Raw genomic sequence first — 18,868 nt, 5'->3', positions numbered from 1 at the left:
TCCTCTTCTTCTTCTTCTTGCGTCCTCCTTTTTCCGATTCGCACACGCGATTATCTCCTCTTCACAATGTTTCCACTTCTACTTCTTTTTTTTCACCGTCCTCTTCTGGCATCCTTCTTCTTTCTCTCCTTCACTTTTTCCTTTTACCTCAAGCATTCGACCGGATACTCTCTTCAGTAAGTATTATCTTCCTATTTTTAATAAAATTTGGCATTGATAAGTTTATAATATATATAGATATATATATGTAAATAATGTTAAAAATAAAGAAAAGAAATTATGTGATATCTCTTATTTCAGTTGCACTCTCGTCCGCCGGAAGGAGAAATTATTCTCATTTTCCAAGAAGCGAAAGCTTCTTAATATTCCGTTACATTGGTTCGAAATTAAGGATTAATCCTTAATCCCTTTCGAAATCAAATCGTCGATTATAGAAAATATTCCGGGAACATCCATTGTTTCGATGGCCGCTTTTGTTATTCAAGGAGGAACTTTCACGGATCTGCAAGCTAAAAATCACTACGTGAATTCGAGAGAAGGAACGCTTATACGACAATGAAAGTAGGGTAAAAGTGAAATTTCAGTTCGTTGGAAATTGTACATCCTTAATTGGACGCCTTGTAAATAATAAGCGCACGATATCCGTGTTTCACTGATGAATTAATCTCGTAAATTATCGCGAAGGTAACAAAGTCCAAGGAACCGGCCGATTCGTCAATTTATTATATCAATGTATCGAACGCAATAGAACGATACGAATCGATGAACACGAAGATACGAATCGGGTCGCATTTTTCACCACGTCACCACGTTTCCTCTTCATCCCTTCTCTTTCGAGTAGTAAGCCACAGAATAGGTATTCCAATAACTGCCATTTTAAACTTGTCGATTACAGGTTATTCAACTGAAAAATAGCCTCGTTTCGAGGAAGAGAAATATCGTCTTAATATCATTTCAAATTCCGGAAGTTTAATCTGTATCTTCAACTTTGTTAATTTTTATAAATAGCACAGAAAAGATACACACACACGGTTAATTAAATTATTCGTAGAATACCTTTGAAAAATGGAGATCGAAAGAAACACAAGCAAAAGTGGCGCACTCTTGATTACTTTCGAAGCGCTAGTAGCGACCTCTAGTCAAGTTAGGCTAGTCCAATTCCCTAGGCGTTAATCCCAATTTCTCCATAAACTCTCCGTCTTGGTAGTTGTGCACCGCCTTAAGTCGGTGTGTCGGTGTTCTCCTCCATCCTCCTGCTCCGGGGTTCGCGCCAGTTCGCTCGTCGCGGCGAAGATTGTCGCGCGATTAGCGCGGGCCCCAATGTCACGGAGGAAGATACATTGCTCTCGTGGCCTGGTCCGCGCGCTATACGTGCGCCGTGCATACCCGCGCCGGGGCTTATACGGGCCCCGTTTATATACGGTAACACCGTAAGTGCATAATCGTCGATCGCATCTCCTTGCACTTTGCGTCAAGCCACGGCACCTTGTACGTCGGCCCGTGCGACCGCCCCGTCAAAGATCCTCGTATCTGCCGCTGTAACGACCTGACGTTCGCCGTGTACCGATCGAGTGTCACGCCTGCCGCAAGACTGACGCCTTTAGGAACGCCAATTGACGGCTTATGAAACGGCCAACTGTCCACTCTGAACGTTGCCTCTCATTCGACGCTCGATTCTTTCCACTTTTTTCTACTTTATTTTCGGCAACGGATTTTTATTATTAATTTTGTTTAATTGATTTTCCTTCTTCTTTGACGAAGCAATATTATTTTATTTTGTATATATATATTATTGATTTTTCTAGAAGAAGCTTTCTTTCGTAATTGCAGAGAAATTATTGTAATTGATGGTGAGTTTTGTTATGAAATAAAAGTGGATTGAGTGAATGTTTATACTATTACCGCAGTCAGGTAATGACCTAATAATGCAATTTATAGTGGTTTGTGACTCACAGTGTGGCAGCGTGTGACGCCTATTTTAAAATATGCATGGCGCTCGGGTACAGAGCAGCAAGTGGAGAGTTTTCATACGTTGCGCGACGACATTTGACATTTACACGACATACGTATTGTATGTTAGGAAACTAACTACCACGACACGTTCCTCCTGCGTCCATAAATTTTGATTATTAATTAGATATTAATTACCGACGGAGTCTTGCTACGTTTATTACTAAAATAAATCCGCTTGATTCTTTGAAATCGTCCACTCTTTATATTTCCCACCCAGAATATATTGACTCGAATAAAAAGAAAAAGCATCTAAAAGAAAAAGAAAATACTTTGAACAATGTAACAAAAGAAAAGATTCGACAAGTTTGAAACAGTGGAGGACATTTTCAAGAGGTGCGCGCAATCGAAACAAAGTATCGCGTATAGTGAGTTGGCTGGACATTTGTGATGCGCGTGGCGAAGAAATGCGCAACGGATCGTTGTGTTTAGCGAAGAAAGGCCGGGTCCGCATGTAGCCGGGAGAGGACGTTTGTATGGCAAGACGATGGCAGCTCTATCGGCATTACCAATTGTGAACACCGCGACTTTTATCCTCCGAACGGGTAGATAGCCGCCTCGACCGAGGCCTCGACACAAAAATTCCGGTATCTGCATCCGACCGCCTCGCCCTTCCCTTCCACTCGCCTCTCCTCTCCTCTCTAAACCGTCAGGCTTCGAAACAGCCTCCTCCTACTACTTTTCTTTCGTGAAATCGATTTGACCGTGTCGAATTACCGACCGAGTATTTACGAAATCTGTCCAATCGGATTTAACGATGAAAAGTATCTCGCTTCTATTGTCATCGTGTCGTGGCCGAGAAAATATTATTCACACGAAAAAAAATTTATTCGACGATAAAAAAATGAATTGCTTTTTAAAATATTGCTTTACTAATTAAAAATGATTGCAACAGAGTAATTTTTATTTTATATAACAATAAATTTTCTGTAAGATTAACTTGCAGAGAAATGATTAGAGAGAAAGAATTAAATTAAAAAAAAAAATGTCGACGTTATTCTTTCCAATATTTAATTCGCGAAGCACATACATAAAGAACGACACGCAACTGTAAGAAACCGAGAAATGGCAAATAGAAGACGCAACGCGCAAAGGTGCAACAAAGCAATCCGGAGGACCGAGCAAGACCGGCTGATGATTCAGCGCGGTTCATTACTCACGCAGCTTTTTGCTTTAATCACATTAATGAAGCATTTAATCTCGCCGCGTGTTTTACAAGCCGCCGGTGTGTGGCCTATCTCGGCTCCGTCGTTGACGAGGATTTCTCTCCCTCGCTTCCCCTCAACCCTTCTTCTCCCCACCGTCTTCCTCCTTCGAATCTCGCCCAACGCGAGGAGGGATCCCTTGTCCTTTCACTTTCATCCATCTTTCCGTATTATTATTTCCTCCTTCTCCCGCGGTGTTCGCTAATAACCGCACCTCGTTTAGGCCCCGTTTACACCTGTAACGCTCGTGGCCACCGTCCTTTATCTCCCTCTCGCCGAGCACACACCATCACGGTAATATATTGTATTACGGGCGCTTCGTTTTATGGTCCACTTATCGCCGCGCGGATATCTGACCGAAGGTGTGTATCGAAATCGGTAGAAAACCGGATTTCGTATCGACAGCCGCCGCGGCAGAGAGCCGCCGCTATCGTCTCGAGTCGGTTACATCGCGATACTAGTTGTGCGATTGCGTTGTGTAAACATTGTAAAATTAGTTGCAATAGTATTTTCCCTTTGATGCGGACTCGACTTAATAACAGGCTCGATGCGCTCAATCCCAAGTATAATTTATTATCGCGAGACACGGCTTAGACGACATCCCTTCCCACCTCGATGTTAATAATAGTTTTATATGTACAATCTCCATCTTGCGATTATACTCTCGACGACAATTTATGAACATCGTGGGCCAGTACTCAAAGTAAACAAAGCATCAACCGCGCGCGTGCTTTACACTTGCCCGTTAAATCAAGTTTTCATCCAGAATTGAAAAATCTACTATAAGAGAGATATATACTACAGTGTTTATTCTTTTAATAAATAAGAAAATAATTTAGATAATTATCAAGAATAAATACTATTGTATATACTATAGTATCCATATAAGAAAATATAATAGTATTTATTTTTACATTTCTCGTCTCCACTAATTTTTGAAATTAGTTTTGAACGTATCAAATAACAAACCGTTGAACGAAACCTGATACCTATGTTTACCATTACTTTAGGCAAGCATCTTATAGGCACGACGACTTTGCAGAGGTCACTTCTGTAAACAAATATCCAAACCCGAATTCAAACTAAAACGGGCGCATTATTCCGTGGCAAATAAAAAGAGTACGAGCACGAAAGAGACGCTGTAAGCGTGTGATCATGGAGGATACAAAGTTTGCCGCGTGTATATCGAATACCACAGATAAAATCTGCACTCATTGTCCGACCATTGTGGAACAATAAATTCCGGGGCGGTGAAATTTTTCGTAAAAAAGTAGGAAACGGTCGCGTAAGGATAGCAAGGTTTCGAATGTTCGCTTTAGTAGAACGCGAATCTAGCATTATTGTTTCCCTGAACCATCCTCATGGCGAACACACAGCGGCGCGTTCGTTTGACATCGGTCGTAATAGGTACAGTGGGTTGCTTACATTATGCCGAGAAAGGAAGATGCACGCATGTGCTCCGCAAGGCCTGGGGCGGTGCAACGTCACTTACCTGAAACAATAAATTACATACCGTTACGTTGCGTACGTATTATATGCGCATATATAGGTAACTGACTGATTTACGATCTCCTCTGCGTTACGTGCGGCCCGTACATGTGCTTACAAGCACGCTCGTGTGCAGAAGCACCTGTACAAGAGTGTGTCTACGAAAGTACTACGATAGAAATGCCTTTAAATCGAACCGTGAACCAATTGAATAACATTCGAATAAGATTATTAATCGTGTCATAATATTCGAAATATTTATACATATCTTTCGAATTTCCTATATCCTGTCCTATATCCTAGGATTTTGTTCTATTTAAATGTTAAATATTTTTTTTAAATTCAAAAAAACTGTTTAAGTTGTAATTTTATATTAACTTAAAGAAAAATAAAATTATTTTTTCTTACAATTTTCGAAAAAAAAAATTATTCGTCTCGAATATGGAAGTGAAATATTGAAAAAGTATAAGTAAAATAATAGATAAAATTATTATTATTAAAAGTTACCGGCTGAATGGAGGTAAATTCGTCAAAATGCGCGCAAGGTAAGATCACGTTTCGGGACAAGTGAACGTCGTCGGTATCCGGAGCGTGGCTCACATCCTTACATTCTCATTGGTCAGTGTTCAACAGTCGCCCGCACTTATTGGGTCCACTGTACACGTGGTACACGCTTCGATTTGCCGATCATGCTACCGGAGATTTCGGATGCACACACTGATACGTTATGCGCGCGACTCGAAACGCAATGTCGGTTACGACGTGGGCGAACGTCGAGATGCCAACAAAAACGATACGCGGGGATCGATTCTCGTAACTCGACCGATAATCGCATTAGAGTTCGATGATGCACAAGAAAAAACTTCGTTTCGATGAAAGCTGATTTGTTCAAAAGACTCCGACTATAAATTACAATCGCTTCACTCGTAGTAACGATGGAAACAAGTATACCGCCACAAAGGATCACCGAGTTATCGAGATGAGGCCAGACGACAGGATCGACTATGCGGACGAAACGATTTCATCGACAGTGAAGGGTGCAGTGACAAACATTGATGGCACACTAAAACATCGGACACGCGGAAAGAAGGAAAAGGAGGAGGATGAGGAAAAAAAAAAAGAGTGGCACGAGACAGACTGGAGACACCACATAAACCTTCCCGACCGCGAGCCGCCACATAAATATAATAGGGAAGGTAAGGCCTCGTGATGGTTGGTCGGCATTGCCCGCCGAACCGTCACGGACTCAGCACGTCGTGTAGGTAGGGGGAATTTGCGCGGGGGTGGGGTGAGATGGGTGGACGTGTCAGGGGCAGAGTGGAGGTTGAAGAGGGAGGGCAGTGGTGGTCGACTCCTCTCTCTACACGGTGCAACACACGGCGGCGTGAAACACGGGGAAACGGTACGAATGATCGATGGGATTCTGCGCCGTTGCAGGCATGCCATGGGTGTCTATTCCCCACTACCTTTTGCCGGTGAACTCGACGCGCACACCATCAACCGAAACCCCCCCCCCGCTCCTTGTAATTCCCGTCGTTTGGTGGGGTGCGAGCACGTGGTGGTTCGCTAGAAACTTCTTCCGAATCACCACAGATGACGCGCGGAATGTTGGCGAGAGCAACGCCATCTCGAAGCCAGACAGGGAACACGATTGGTAAAAAACTGAAAGTTTTTCGGGAAGAAAAGAAACACCATTGGGAATTGGCGGGAAGAATTTGTTGAACGCGAATTTAATACATTGCTACTTTAAATAAATAAAATTAACGACGATATTCTTTTAATGACAACAATTATACGACACGGAATATGCTTCGAACTTTTTATTCAAATCAGTTGATTATTATTATTATTACTCAATAGGCAATACGAGGATTATTCGTTCTGGTAATTATACAGAAAAATTGAAGACAAAGATTATGCATTTTTTATGCAAGCTATTGGCATAGGTATATCGAATAATTTCATTCATTTTTAATTTCTATAGAGAATGAAATCCATAAATGTATTAAATGTGGAAGCTATAGGATGAGATGAACCAAGCGACGAATATAGATGGCGGTTAGACTGAAAAATGCATAAACCGCTATATGCAAGCAAATTTCCAACGTTGTTAAAGTTTCAGCCCGACCCGGCGCGGCGACAATATGCGCGAGCGGGTCGCGTTTTCCGCGGACCTACGACAACAACAACAACACGCACCAAACAAATGTATTTGCATACAAATTGAAATTTTCGGTTTCCTTCTGCCTGCACCCTAACATTTCAACCGACAATCCGTGTCGACCGAATATCGTGTGATCGGTGCGCGTGTGTTTATTACTTGCGAATGCCCGTCACAATTCATCAACCTAATTGCGGCATTGTTAAACAACTCACGATCAGCAGAGGGGGGGTTGTGTATGCGTAGAGTGTAGCGCAGTCGGATCTGCGTGCCGACGGCACGGCCACGGGCGCCTCTAAAATGCTCAAGGCGAAATTTAGTTACGCGGTCAGCTCGCGCGCGCGCGCGCACGCGTCCATAAACCGAGAACGCGTCAAGCATTCGTGAAATGCGTTCGGAGGACCACCCGTACCGTTCCTCTTCCCATCGATATTCGCGTTATACAACGTATCTGATCGAATAAATGCGATAAAAAAAAAACGTGATAAATAAAAGAACTTGCAACGATAATTAAAGAAGCGATATTATAGAGAGAGAAAAAAAAAAAAAATAGGGAAGAATTTTAAGAATACAATCGTAAAACGATCGCGTAAAAAAAAACGATAAATCGCGAGAAACGGAAAGAAACGGAGAGTCGTGGCGCGAATGAAATTAATCTAGTAAGAGTGACGGGCCGAGCGTGGAAGATTGAATGCCTGAAAGTACTGAAATTCCCAAGAACACGATCGTTATATAATTAGTCTCACTCGACCACGCAGTGGGTATCGGTGGTGGCACCAAATAGGGAGGGGGAAAGGGGTTTCTACGTTATAGTAGTAGGAAAGTAGTGCAAAGCACGGCAAAGCAATTGATCAATATAGCGCCAACAACCCCTCGTAACCACCCTTCTTCAGCTTCCAGTTCTCGTCGTCTGCCTCCCGCCTCTGTCTTCTCTCCTTCTCTCTCTTTCTCCCTTCCTCTATCTATCCATCTCTCTCTCTCTCTCTCTCCCTCCCTCTCTCTCTCCCACCTAACTCCCAACGGCGCAGAGAGAACGCACCCCCATAACAAGTTTCTTACTCATCTTTTTCGTTCAATAACTCTCCATCCAAGATGGCCACCGCGGTCGTCCCTCATTGGCTGGGGGAAGGGGTGGTCGCAGGGGTCTGTACGGGGTTTGGGTGACCCGAGAGGCGAGGAAACCAAGAGAGGCAGCGAGAGAGAGAGAGAGAGAGAGAGAGAGACGAATAGGGAGGAGGGGTTGGAAGCAGTGACGCCATCTATCTTCCGTTGCCTTGGCTCGGCGTAACATAAGGCAAGATAAATTGCGGGATCTCCCGGGTTCTTGAACCTTTCTGGCAAATTGCATAAGAATATCCACCCTCCACCCCACCCGCTCTCGCCCTTCCCGCCCCCTCCAACTGCCCTCGCGGCTCCAATGGAATTGGAATTAACTCGAATAAATCACCTCGGTGTGGCTCTGTACGGCTACGCAGAGAGTTGCTCGTCTCTTCGTTCTTGAAGGAGTTCAAATTTTCTTTTACAATGTATACCCGTTGCCTTCTTCTTTCATATCATTTTTTCAGCTGCTCAAATAAAAATTGTTACGTTAACGAGCAATACGAGTAATTAAAGGTAATGAAATGTTTCGAACGAAATTGCTTCGTTATTGTATAACACGTATGATCGTGGAATATTTATATTTTTCTAAGTATCATAATTTTTATAACGACCGATATTTTTATTTTATTTGTGCAAATAACGGACGATAAATTAATATTCGCGCGTTTCTCGTTTATCGTTTTGATTTATCGGGATCGTTATTAAATTTTTCGGAATAACAGCGTGCATAATCTAAGGCTAAACACCGTGCTCGTTGTTTGTTTTGCGCTTTAGAGAAACGCGTGGAATTACCTTGGCAAATAATCGCGTAAAAATAATAACGTAATGCTAAATAATACCGTTGTTTATGGGCCGATGATATTTTCGCATATTTCACGAAAACTTCGAGCAGGCAAATAGAGGGTATTATGTCATGGCAATTGTAAAGGCGAAGAGTAAGTGGAAGATAAAAACGATCGAATCGTTTGGCCGCTACTGGCCAGGGGTCGTAAAGCAGTGCCGGCATCTGGCGGCATTCGTGAGAACAAACGAAACAACGCACGGAAAGACGAAGTATTGGGTGCGCGGGCGCATCATGGTCCATTGATCGAAAGATATTGTAACTCTGCAAAATCAGCGGAAGACAAATTTTTAGGTCTATCTCACGAAACTTTATGACGCTTACGTTGCTTCGATTTTATCGCGAGATACGGGAAGAAAAACGATCGATTAACGAAAGTTAAACCTATTAACCGATCCGTAACGAAACACGGTATATACGTATAGATATAATCGGGTAATGTAAAATGGAAAATTTTGTCAATGTAATTTAAATATTATTTTCTTCGATTTTTCAATTGTTTGAAATGTACAGAAATCGTTAATTTACGCAATTGACAATTACGGGAGTGGGATTCTCTCCTCGTATACCTTCAGTCTCAAACGATATCTCAGTCACACCTCCATTGGTAGGATTGGAATCGTGGTAGGGAACTGGTTATCATTGCCGAGTGGCTGGTTTCCGTATTGCTTTCCATATATTGTGCCAGGTCAGTAAATCCGAAACTAAGCTTTACGATTTGTTTACTTCGTAGTGGGTTATGGGACCTGGTTATATAGTCATAGGAATGCGGGGGAGGCCACGTGATCACGGCCATAAACGCGTCTGTTATGCGCTCGTAAACCGTGAGAGCCCCACTCGACGCTTGCCGCTCAACCGGCAGTCCTCCTCCCACCACGATAGCCCATCGTAAAACAAGCGTTTTACGATTGCTACCTATCGGTGATGATACCGACAGCATGCGGTCGGAAAGTACTTACGCCGTCATCCATATCACGATCTATCTACAGTATCGTATCTAAACCCGTTCGCACCTTTCCTTTCCATCCATAAAAACTATTGCTTTTTTTTTACGCGTATCTCGTTTCGCAAGAAAAAAAAAAAAAAAGAGAAACAAATTATTCTTACACTCGCAAAGGAATAATGAATACGAAGCTACACACATCATGGATCACGTAGTGTCGGGTTTATAATTGTGCGGGCGTGCAATAACGGGACGGTTGGAAAATCTAGATGCTTCGGGAGCAGTCGAAAACCTTGTTGACCCTGTCATATATCAAAGGAAACGTATTGCGCTCCCGTACAGTACAGTTCCGCAATCCCGGTGGCCGGAGTAGCGTAGTGTATCGAATAACAGATCGGCGTAACAGTTTCGCGTGGCGATCGCCGCGCCCCTGGCGGCCGGATTTCGATCGACGGCCGCCGGCCGTGTATCGGCGATGACGCCGCGGCTCGCTACGTCACCGCTCGACGGAATGTAGCCCTGACGTCACTCGGTCCATAGAGAAGGATAAACGGCGCGGCGTGCGCTCGTGACGTAATATCGGGCCTAGGAGAGAGAGAAACCCGTGCCAGCCATGCTGGCGTAGGTAGGGGAAGGAAGAAAAGGGAGCCATTATAGAAGGGGCGCGACTAGGCTGAATCCTCCCCGCCGACCGGTCGGCCCACCGAGGAAACAGCTGTCAGCTGCGTCGAGTTGCGGACTCTGTCGTCTCACCCACCAACCCTCCTTTCCTCCCGTTACACCACGTGTCGATGTGCGTACGTGTGCCGCGTCTCTCTCGTTTCTCACCGACGCGACTCTTCGAGCGTGCGCGCGCGCGCGTCTAACTCATCGAGTTGAACTCGTGCACGCACACACGGCAAAGAGGCGACCAGCCAGCCACCCACCCCCGATGTTAAAATATTCCGGTGGGCGAGCGAGCGCGGGACGGGAATAGCCCGGGAGAGTTATGGCCGCCTCCGAGACTCAAATAACTCTTTAATCCGCGGGCGCGTGTACGCTCTTCGCGCTCCTTTCTACCGTACGTTCTTTCTCCCGAGACTTTCCGTTTTTTTCTCTCCTGGTTTTTCTGGAAACCAGACTTAACGATCCGACTCGTAGATTTCATCGAATCTAATATAATTTCCCCGATTCGTTTTATTAGTAGAATATAGATTTGTCGGTAAAAATAGACAGATTGACAAATCGATAATAATTGCTGTCGATAAATAAACTGGTATTCCAGTTTTTTTCTTATTCAAAATTTTATTACGAGTAGATTTTAAATATCGTTGAGATAATAATAGAAGTGAATAGAAATGGATTAAGATATAGTTTTTATCATATTTATCTCTAAACGATATTATCGATATATTACGAAAATTATCAATGATAATATATCGATAATATATCTGTAGTTCAATTTAATAATTATAATTCTGGGTAATAACCTCAAAACACCATTGATTCACTTTTTACTTTCATGCGTTATATAAATTGGTTAATTAGGCAACCGATAACCGGTTCTCTCGTTCCTTTATATCTTCTTCATTGCCATCTCGTGTAGCCGCGAGCTTGTTTCTATTTATAATTAGCTATAGGCACGTTCGTTACTCGTCAACGTTTAAATTGGACGGGCTTGAACACGAAATACATCGCAACAAGTGCTCGAAACGAATTGATCGACATATTTATGACAGGGTTGGGCACGGCCATTGTGTAAAAGCACGGGTTGAAGCGCGTCGAAGATTCTATCTTCGCGATCGTAATTTTATTCCGCGGTGTGTCGCCACGCGTCGCGGCGAAGACGCGCGTGAAACACGTTTATGATAAACTCGGTAACCGCCGAGTTATTTTGTATTAGCCGAAAACGCGTCGAGTTAAAAATTTCACACGGGACGCCCGTATATATCTCCAACGGAATTGCTTGATTTATCGCCGGCTTACCGAACCGTATTTATCCCGCCAATTTCCTAAGTAATTCCCCGGATAACGTTCCTCGTTAAAAGCTTTTAAAAATAATCTGCAAAAACTCTCTCTCTCTCTCTCGAGTATCCTACGAATAAATATGAAATCACTCGATGCGTCGGCTCGTCGTTGTTCCTTTTTCGAGTTCCGCTTCGCTAAAAACCGAGCTCAAATTAAATTCCAGCGATGGAAAAAGAGGGCAGAAAAAGATTTCCACGTAGCGAGAACGAAGAGGCGAGTTGGTCAGCTTCGATAAAGAGACATCAATAAACCGAAAAAGGAATACGACGAGGCGGTCTCGATCTCGATCGAGGATCTCGATCGGTCGAGCAGTCGATATGTACCGATTGAGTCGCGCGACACGAACGTTACACTCACTCACGGCACGTATATACACTTATACCCGCTGGCGGCCGTCGCTCGATCGCGTTACACGAATTTGTTGCGGATTGAAAAATTCTCCGGAATCCGGTCGTATCGACGCAACAGTGGCCGACGGCCGTAATTAAATGCAACCTCGACTTCTCTGCCAACGTTGATCTCTCTTCTTTTTTTCTTCCGCATGGAAATCGGTGCATCCCACGCTGACTCCGTCACATTCCGTCTATGTGTATATCCGCCGGTTGATTCCAGGTTGATCAAGGAAAGGAGAGGAGAGGGGGCGTGTCGGTGTGCACGCAAATTAAATATCTGAGGCGGTTTGCGTGTAAGAATACACACGTTCAGGCCAGGGTGCCAGAAAGATATATCGTTCCACCAATTTGTTCTTCGTGAGGAAATCCATTATTAGGCGAAGCACGAACTTTTGCGACTAATTGCGAGCGTAGTGTGCACGCGCGCATCGCCACGTTCTGAAACTTCTGGAACACGTTGCGCGCATGCGCGTGTGCACGAACCGTTCGGCCCGTGCGTAGATGCGAAAATAATGTATATTCATGGGCCATTGCGACGTTAATGATTCGTTCCCCGATAAGTGGGCAGCAATAGGCCGTTTAAAGATAGTTTACGATCTTTATAAGTGGGGGAGGAGGCCTCGATAAGCGACTCGACTTTCACGTGCAACAGTCGTTTTTAAAGCCGCGTCTCGCGGCTTAACTCCGTGACCTTTTTCGCTGCTCAATAAGCGGTTTACGTTCGGCAAGATTATTTAATTGTACGTAAAAAGATTCGAGGGGATCGCGAGCGTGATATGTGTTATATAAATAATTTCGCCATATCCATATTATATGTAATAATTATCTCATATCGAAAATATTAAGATAGAATGAATAAAAATTGATTTTTATTCTAAATATACGTTACGGATAACGTACATTTTTATATGTCATTAATAAGCACGATATCTTAATTATATATAAAGAGATAGTCGTTGAATATTTAAATATAAATAATAAAATTGAATGAAGTAGATGATAAGTAAATTTGTAATAATTATCTCTATTATCTGTTGGTCAAATTCAACGATGCGATAAATTACGGAAAGGTTTCCCAGGTTTGACCAACGTTTTTACCGGATGGAATAAAAGGGAAATAATACGGTTGGAAGTCAAGGAGGAAGTCGACATTATTGCCCTCAGGTAAACGCGCAAAAAGTCGGAAAGAACTTGGGGGAGTAAAAAAGGGACACCCGTCGATCGTTGCTAGAGCAAGGACGGAGGAGCGTTGGCAAAGGTAGATAAGCGAGGCCTAAAAAGGGCTACCCTCGAAATCCTCGGTAAACCGTGCCATCGAAGGTCAAATGAGAACGAAAAGTCAGAAGGAAGAACCGCAGCACCGCTGTAAAACCATAAATCTACGCTTTGGCATTTTTATACGGCTGAAAAAGCCTGGTAAAAGAAGACCAAGCTAGTGAAAAAAAAAAAAAAGAAGAAAAAAAGAAAGACTGTCCAATCCGACAAACCGTGCTGCAAGTCGTAAAAACCCGTTACAAAGTCATCGTACTTCTCCATTGACGAACAAAGTCTCCTATACGATTTTACGATCGAAAAGCTCGTACAAAATTCCCTGAACAATCGCGAAAACACATCGCGTGGAATATAATCAAAATAAAATTGGGGGAAAAAAAAAATATATATGATTTACCGCTATATTAAATCGAATGCGATCCCGCCGCAGTCGCAAATGAAATACAAAAACAGTTTTATAATCCTCGAAAGAGAAATGACCGTTAGAAACAGAGGAATCGTCGATTCCGCTATTGAATTAAAGAAATAACGATCGGCAATTGACACCGCGAGACATCGACCTCCGGTTATAAATAAATAAATCATACAATTGGTAATCGAAGAAATGAACGAGTCAACCGCAACTAAGATAAGATAAAATCCGTCGGGCTCGAATCGAAGACATCCCCGGGGGAGGGGATGGATAATTATTTTCCCAGGCCAGGTATAAACTTATCTCGCACGATCCCAGATAATCAAAACTTTTGAGCACATTTTCGAGCACAAGTATGGAGGGCCCCGGTCGTTCCAAGGTCGGGTCGAGAAGCCCCCGGACTCATAAGCGAATGAGGACAACAGTCGGTCATCGTGGCGGCCGTAAATCAACCGTTGGCGTTTTTCGGTTGTGTGCTAGCGCGGGCAAAAAAAGGGACAAAAAAAAAATAGTAGGAGGGGAGGCGTCGGGGCAAAAACTCCGCTCTGTCCGGCTTGTTATAAGCGGTCCTCCGCTCGGTTAGCCAGCCGGACGGCCGAGCCTCGAGTGGAGTGAGGTGGGGACTTGAAACGAGAGAGACCGACGGATGGAGCGAAGCGAGGGACGAATACGAGACTCGAGGTATATAAGGAGAGAAAGAGGGAAAGAGAAAACGGAAAGAAAGAGAGGAGGTGGAGAAGGAGGAGGAGGAGGAGGAGAAGGAGGAAGAAAGGAGCTTTAGCCAGGAACAATGCCCAAAGTCACGGGGAAGAATGCGGTCCGTCGGGCTACACGAGGATACACGAACGAACTTGGTGGGTGCCCATTGGTCGCCCATCGATACTCTTCTTCCCAACGGGAAGACACACGCGGTCTCTTCTCGACCGGCGACAAATACACCGGAGAATTTACTGCTTTGCCGGCCGTTACGTCATTTGGCCTCTTTCAAGTGAACCGCGCGCGCGGCCGCGTTGCGAATCGCGACTCTTTGTCGCTGGTGGACGATCCTTGTGGCGAGAGCTAGCTCGACGCAAATGACCGTACGCCATATTGCGCCTCGCCAGTTGCTACTTTTTTTTCAATCGTTAAGATACGGCGAGAGAGGTTTATTTACGTTCGCTTGAAGGACAACGTTGAAATTATCGATTTTCTCCAACATTCGAGCAGTTTTATCGCGTAAGAACGAAAGTATAACGAATTTTATATTTTTCAATTTAACATTATTTTTTGAAATAACGTGCATTCCGATTCGAACACTTCGAGTGAAGTGAAAAAATACGTAACCTAAGAAAGAAATATAAGAAATATAGGAAGATTATCCAGATGGTTTTGTTGTGGGGAAAATTATGAAAAATTGAGGGAATCGGAGAAGCAACAAATTAGAAACGCGTGCGTGGAGAGCTCGTGCGTCGTTTCGTCGTTTCTCGCGCGTCGCTCGATCGTTTCTCGAGGATCGATAAACGACGATTGTGCAATTGCTATCCATTGTATACTCATTCGAGATGCTGTGCTGCTATGAATACAATAGGAACGTTTCGCGAACAAGACGTAAAACGGTGTGGACATCGGTTGAACGGTGTGGCGAAGCGTGTGTGTATCACGGTAGCCTAACAAGGGAGGTGGAGATCGGTAAAAGTTTTATACGATAAAACATCCGGGGGAATCGTCGACGTGGCATAGCTATATTTACACGTAATTGCAGATTATCTACCCCGTAATTGCCGAGGCTCGTGTCTAATCGGGCATCGCGCGGTCAATTTGCGAGAGCATTAACGCGTGCGATCACTCGATGAAGACGTAAAAGGTCGAGGAGTGGAACAAGACGATCTATAGAGAGATGCTCCCGGGTGTCCTGTAATTTCGTGTCCACGTTCGAACGCGCATCTCTCCGCCATTAGCCCACCTCTCATTCGACGAATTATACGAATTATAAAATGCGTCATTTCTTCGCACAAAACAGGGAGAATTACCGTGCCAATGTCGCCTCCTCGTCGAGACAGAGAACCTCGATTCCACCCGCTTCGTTCCCTCCATTGCTTTCTCATCCAACGCCAGAATCCTTCGGTTGAGTTACGAAGGCAATTTTTATTACTCCTTCTTTTCTTATTGTCAATTCTTTTTTTCCCTATTTGCTCATAGATGCCTGCCCGCGCAACTTCTCTAGGAAAAAAGGATAATTTTAACATCAAGTTGAAAAAAAAAAATCGAAATATATAAAAACAAATTGACTTTGGGTTTTAAATAACGTAGTTTGAAATCGCTTAAATCACGATGTGTAATTTGGCGATCGATGTGATAAAACGAAATCGCGAGAATTTCAATAATACCCGGAGAAAATGGGTAACTTAGGCAGAGTTTCGAGAAATAATTTCACAACGATTACTTTGAAATTCGTTACACGAAATTCGATGGTATTTTCCTCGTGGAATTAAAATACTTTGCCGTGATAATCGCGATCGACGTTTAAAAAAAATTGGAGAGCAATTAAGGGGGGGGGGGGGGACACATGGAGTACGAATGATAAATCGAAATGGAATAGTCGGTAATCGGCAATGGGGCGAAAGACTGTCCAGCCACCCCGTAAACAACGTTACAGTAATGTACTCGCCGCTTACCCCTTTGTCGTGCCCATCTCTCTTCGCCCGTTCACTATGGAGCAACTATAATAGCGGCGTTACACCGTGTAACCAGTGCAACTCTTACTCGCGTTCGAGCGTGCACCGACGCACACTACCGATCGTAGAGAAATAATACACGAACACTCCTAACGCGGTTGGTATAAAGTGTATAAAGAGTGGGGAAGTGTGGTGTGTACGTGCGTATCGCGGAAGTGAGCGAGAAAGAGAAGAGAAGAGAAGAGAAAGATAGAGAGAGAGAGACGCAAGAGAGGGATGAGGCACACGCGGAGAGTTATGATGCCGCACAATTAGCAGTTCGTGTGAGAGAGATCGATCGTTGCCGAGAACATACATCAACGGTGTAAACGCAGGACACGTATCGCGTTTATATACGCGGAAACGCGACCGTTCGTACCTCCATGTATACATATACACGCGTGCTGAACGTCACTGTTGGTGTGATGAAACTCTCGAACTACCCGAAAATTTGTGTACTGTGGCAAAGTTTTACTAGCTTTTTTCGCGAATGTATGTTTAGAGAGGTTAGGAATTGATGGTATTGAATTTGAAAAAAAGATTAGAATACTCTAACGTTAACGATTTCGAGAGATCGTGCAAATTTATCGGTCGAGACATATTTGCGAAAGTAAAAATTACTTACAGAAATAAGAAATTCTTTTCTCTGCTCGAAAATAAATCTTCACGTCTCTCGTGTACGGTTTGCTCGTTTTAAGTTTTTTCGCGTCCGCTAGAGATCGCCACTAGTCCTAGTAATTTTTCCGATCGAATTTTTATACGTACGATATTAATATTTCAGTATATTCGAAATTATGAAATTAAGAATTAGCTGTTATTCACAAAACTATAAGAAGTAAATAAAAAATATTCGAGTATTTCATGAAGCATGACATTTGGATTAATGAGATAATATGTAAAATATTAACCTCAAAATTATGATTCGGCGAAAAAAAGGTTATTCGTATAGAACACTTAGAGACAGAGAGACGATTTGCTTTTGTCAATGGAAAGTGAATTAAGCGATCGCAAAATTCAGCGTTCTATCGTTCACACTGAACAGAGAAAGGGGGAAGAGTTGCTTGTAAATGCGTCGATCCGTCATGTTATCGTTACTTCCGTTTACGCTTCATTAATTTTAATTAATTTCTATAGCCGTTCGTTCGGGAACCGGCGATGATTCATTCCGACCGGGCTATTATCCCCTGTTTTTAACGGATCTATCGTAAATGAACTTTCGCGAATTTGCGCCGCGAATTAAACCGGGGAGACGCGTGCCCTGCGTACCGAAAAATCCCATTTACATCGTTGGCCTGCGTTAGCCCGCCGTAATTTATCGGCGAGAGAAAAAGACTACGCGAAACAGTTGAAAGATAATATTTAGCCGCAGTGAATTTTCAGTAATTTGGTTAGGAAAAAATAAATTACACCTATTTATTTGTATCGAACAACAATATATGAAAATAGATGCTGTAACGAACGCGACCGATAAATATAATTTTCGCAATACGCATTTCCGAAGCTTGAAAACATGATAATTGTAAATAAGAACCGAAGCGAATCGTTCGAAAACATAAACACACGCTTCGTTATCTCCTTACGAAAAGAGACGCGAGACAGAAATACGTTAAATGACGCATAACCTAACACTTACGAGCCAAGCGTATATTCGTCAATTACCTGATCTCGATGATCTCCATTGCGTTCGATTAATCAGGAATCGTCGTTCGGATGTCATCTTCGCACGGAGAAGGTCTCGCACACACGTCGATCACGGTTAAAAAATACACTTTTGTGGACGAACGAACGGCTCGGTGATGGATAACACGGTGTGTGTCCGCCTCTCTCTTTCTGCGGTGCACGGCCGTATTTCTAGAGGGCGCGTGCCACCGGGCTAAGTTACGAGGCGTTTATGAGCCATAAGCGATTCCACGGGGTAGATAGAGTTACTTAGACGAGTTATTTCACTACTTTCGTGTGGATGGTGCGGGTGGGACGGGCTAAGTTGACGCGTCTTACGGCAGCCCGGCTCGGCCGGATCAGAAGGACCGCCTGCGACTGGCTGATTTACTATGGTGGACCCAACGTGCTATGGACCCGCTCTACCCCGACCGCTATGATGGGATTTTCTGACGGGGGTAAAGGGAGGACTGGTTAGAATAGTGGGGTAGGGGTTAGCGGGGTGGGGCTTACGGAATTGTCCCGGGGCCGAGTTCCACGCTTGTGTCTTTCACGTGTCAGCACACGGGCCGGCTCTGCAATAATATTCGTTCTATATTTTCCTCTGCTTTCATTTCCTCGCTGTTTACGTTTTACTTTTCTTCGGTCTGTAGAGAGAGAGAGAGAGAGAGCAACGGTATATCT

The 18,868-nt window shown here is 43.7% G+C and overlaps 1 protein-coding gene across 5 annotated transcripts in view; it reads right to left on the bottom strand.

Annotated features, from left to right (window-relative positions):
• The window catches only part of Antp (homeotic protein antennapedia), a 155,653-nt gene that overhangs the window by 91,160 nt on the left and 45,625 nt on the right, over positions 1-18,868 (bottom strand). Inside the window, exon 2 of one of the 5 annotated variants that reach the window (XM_026445698.1) lies at positions 4,641-4,707. The exons of 2 other annotated variants lie outside the window; for them this stretch is intronic. The gene's annotated coding sequence lies outside the window, so the exon portion shown is untranslated. Of the gene's footprint in view, positions 1-4,640; positions 4,708-5,210; positions 5,873-18,184; positions 18,781-18,868 lie in introns of those variants that run through there. 2 more of the 5 variants (XM_016916896.2, XM_016916900.2) reach the window with 2 other exon arrangements.

This window comes from Apis mellifera, linkage group LG16 (genome assembly GCF_003254395.2).
Source record: "Apis mellifera strain DH4 linkage group LG16, Amel_HAv3.1, whole genome shotgun sequence".
Taxonomy (NCBI): Eukaryota; Metazoa; Arthropoda; class Insecta; order Hymenoptera; family Apidae; genus Apis; species Apis mellifera.
The sequence above is the reverse complement of the archived record's forward strand: the minus strand, read 5'-3'. Positions and strand labels throughout refer to the sequence as shown.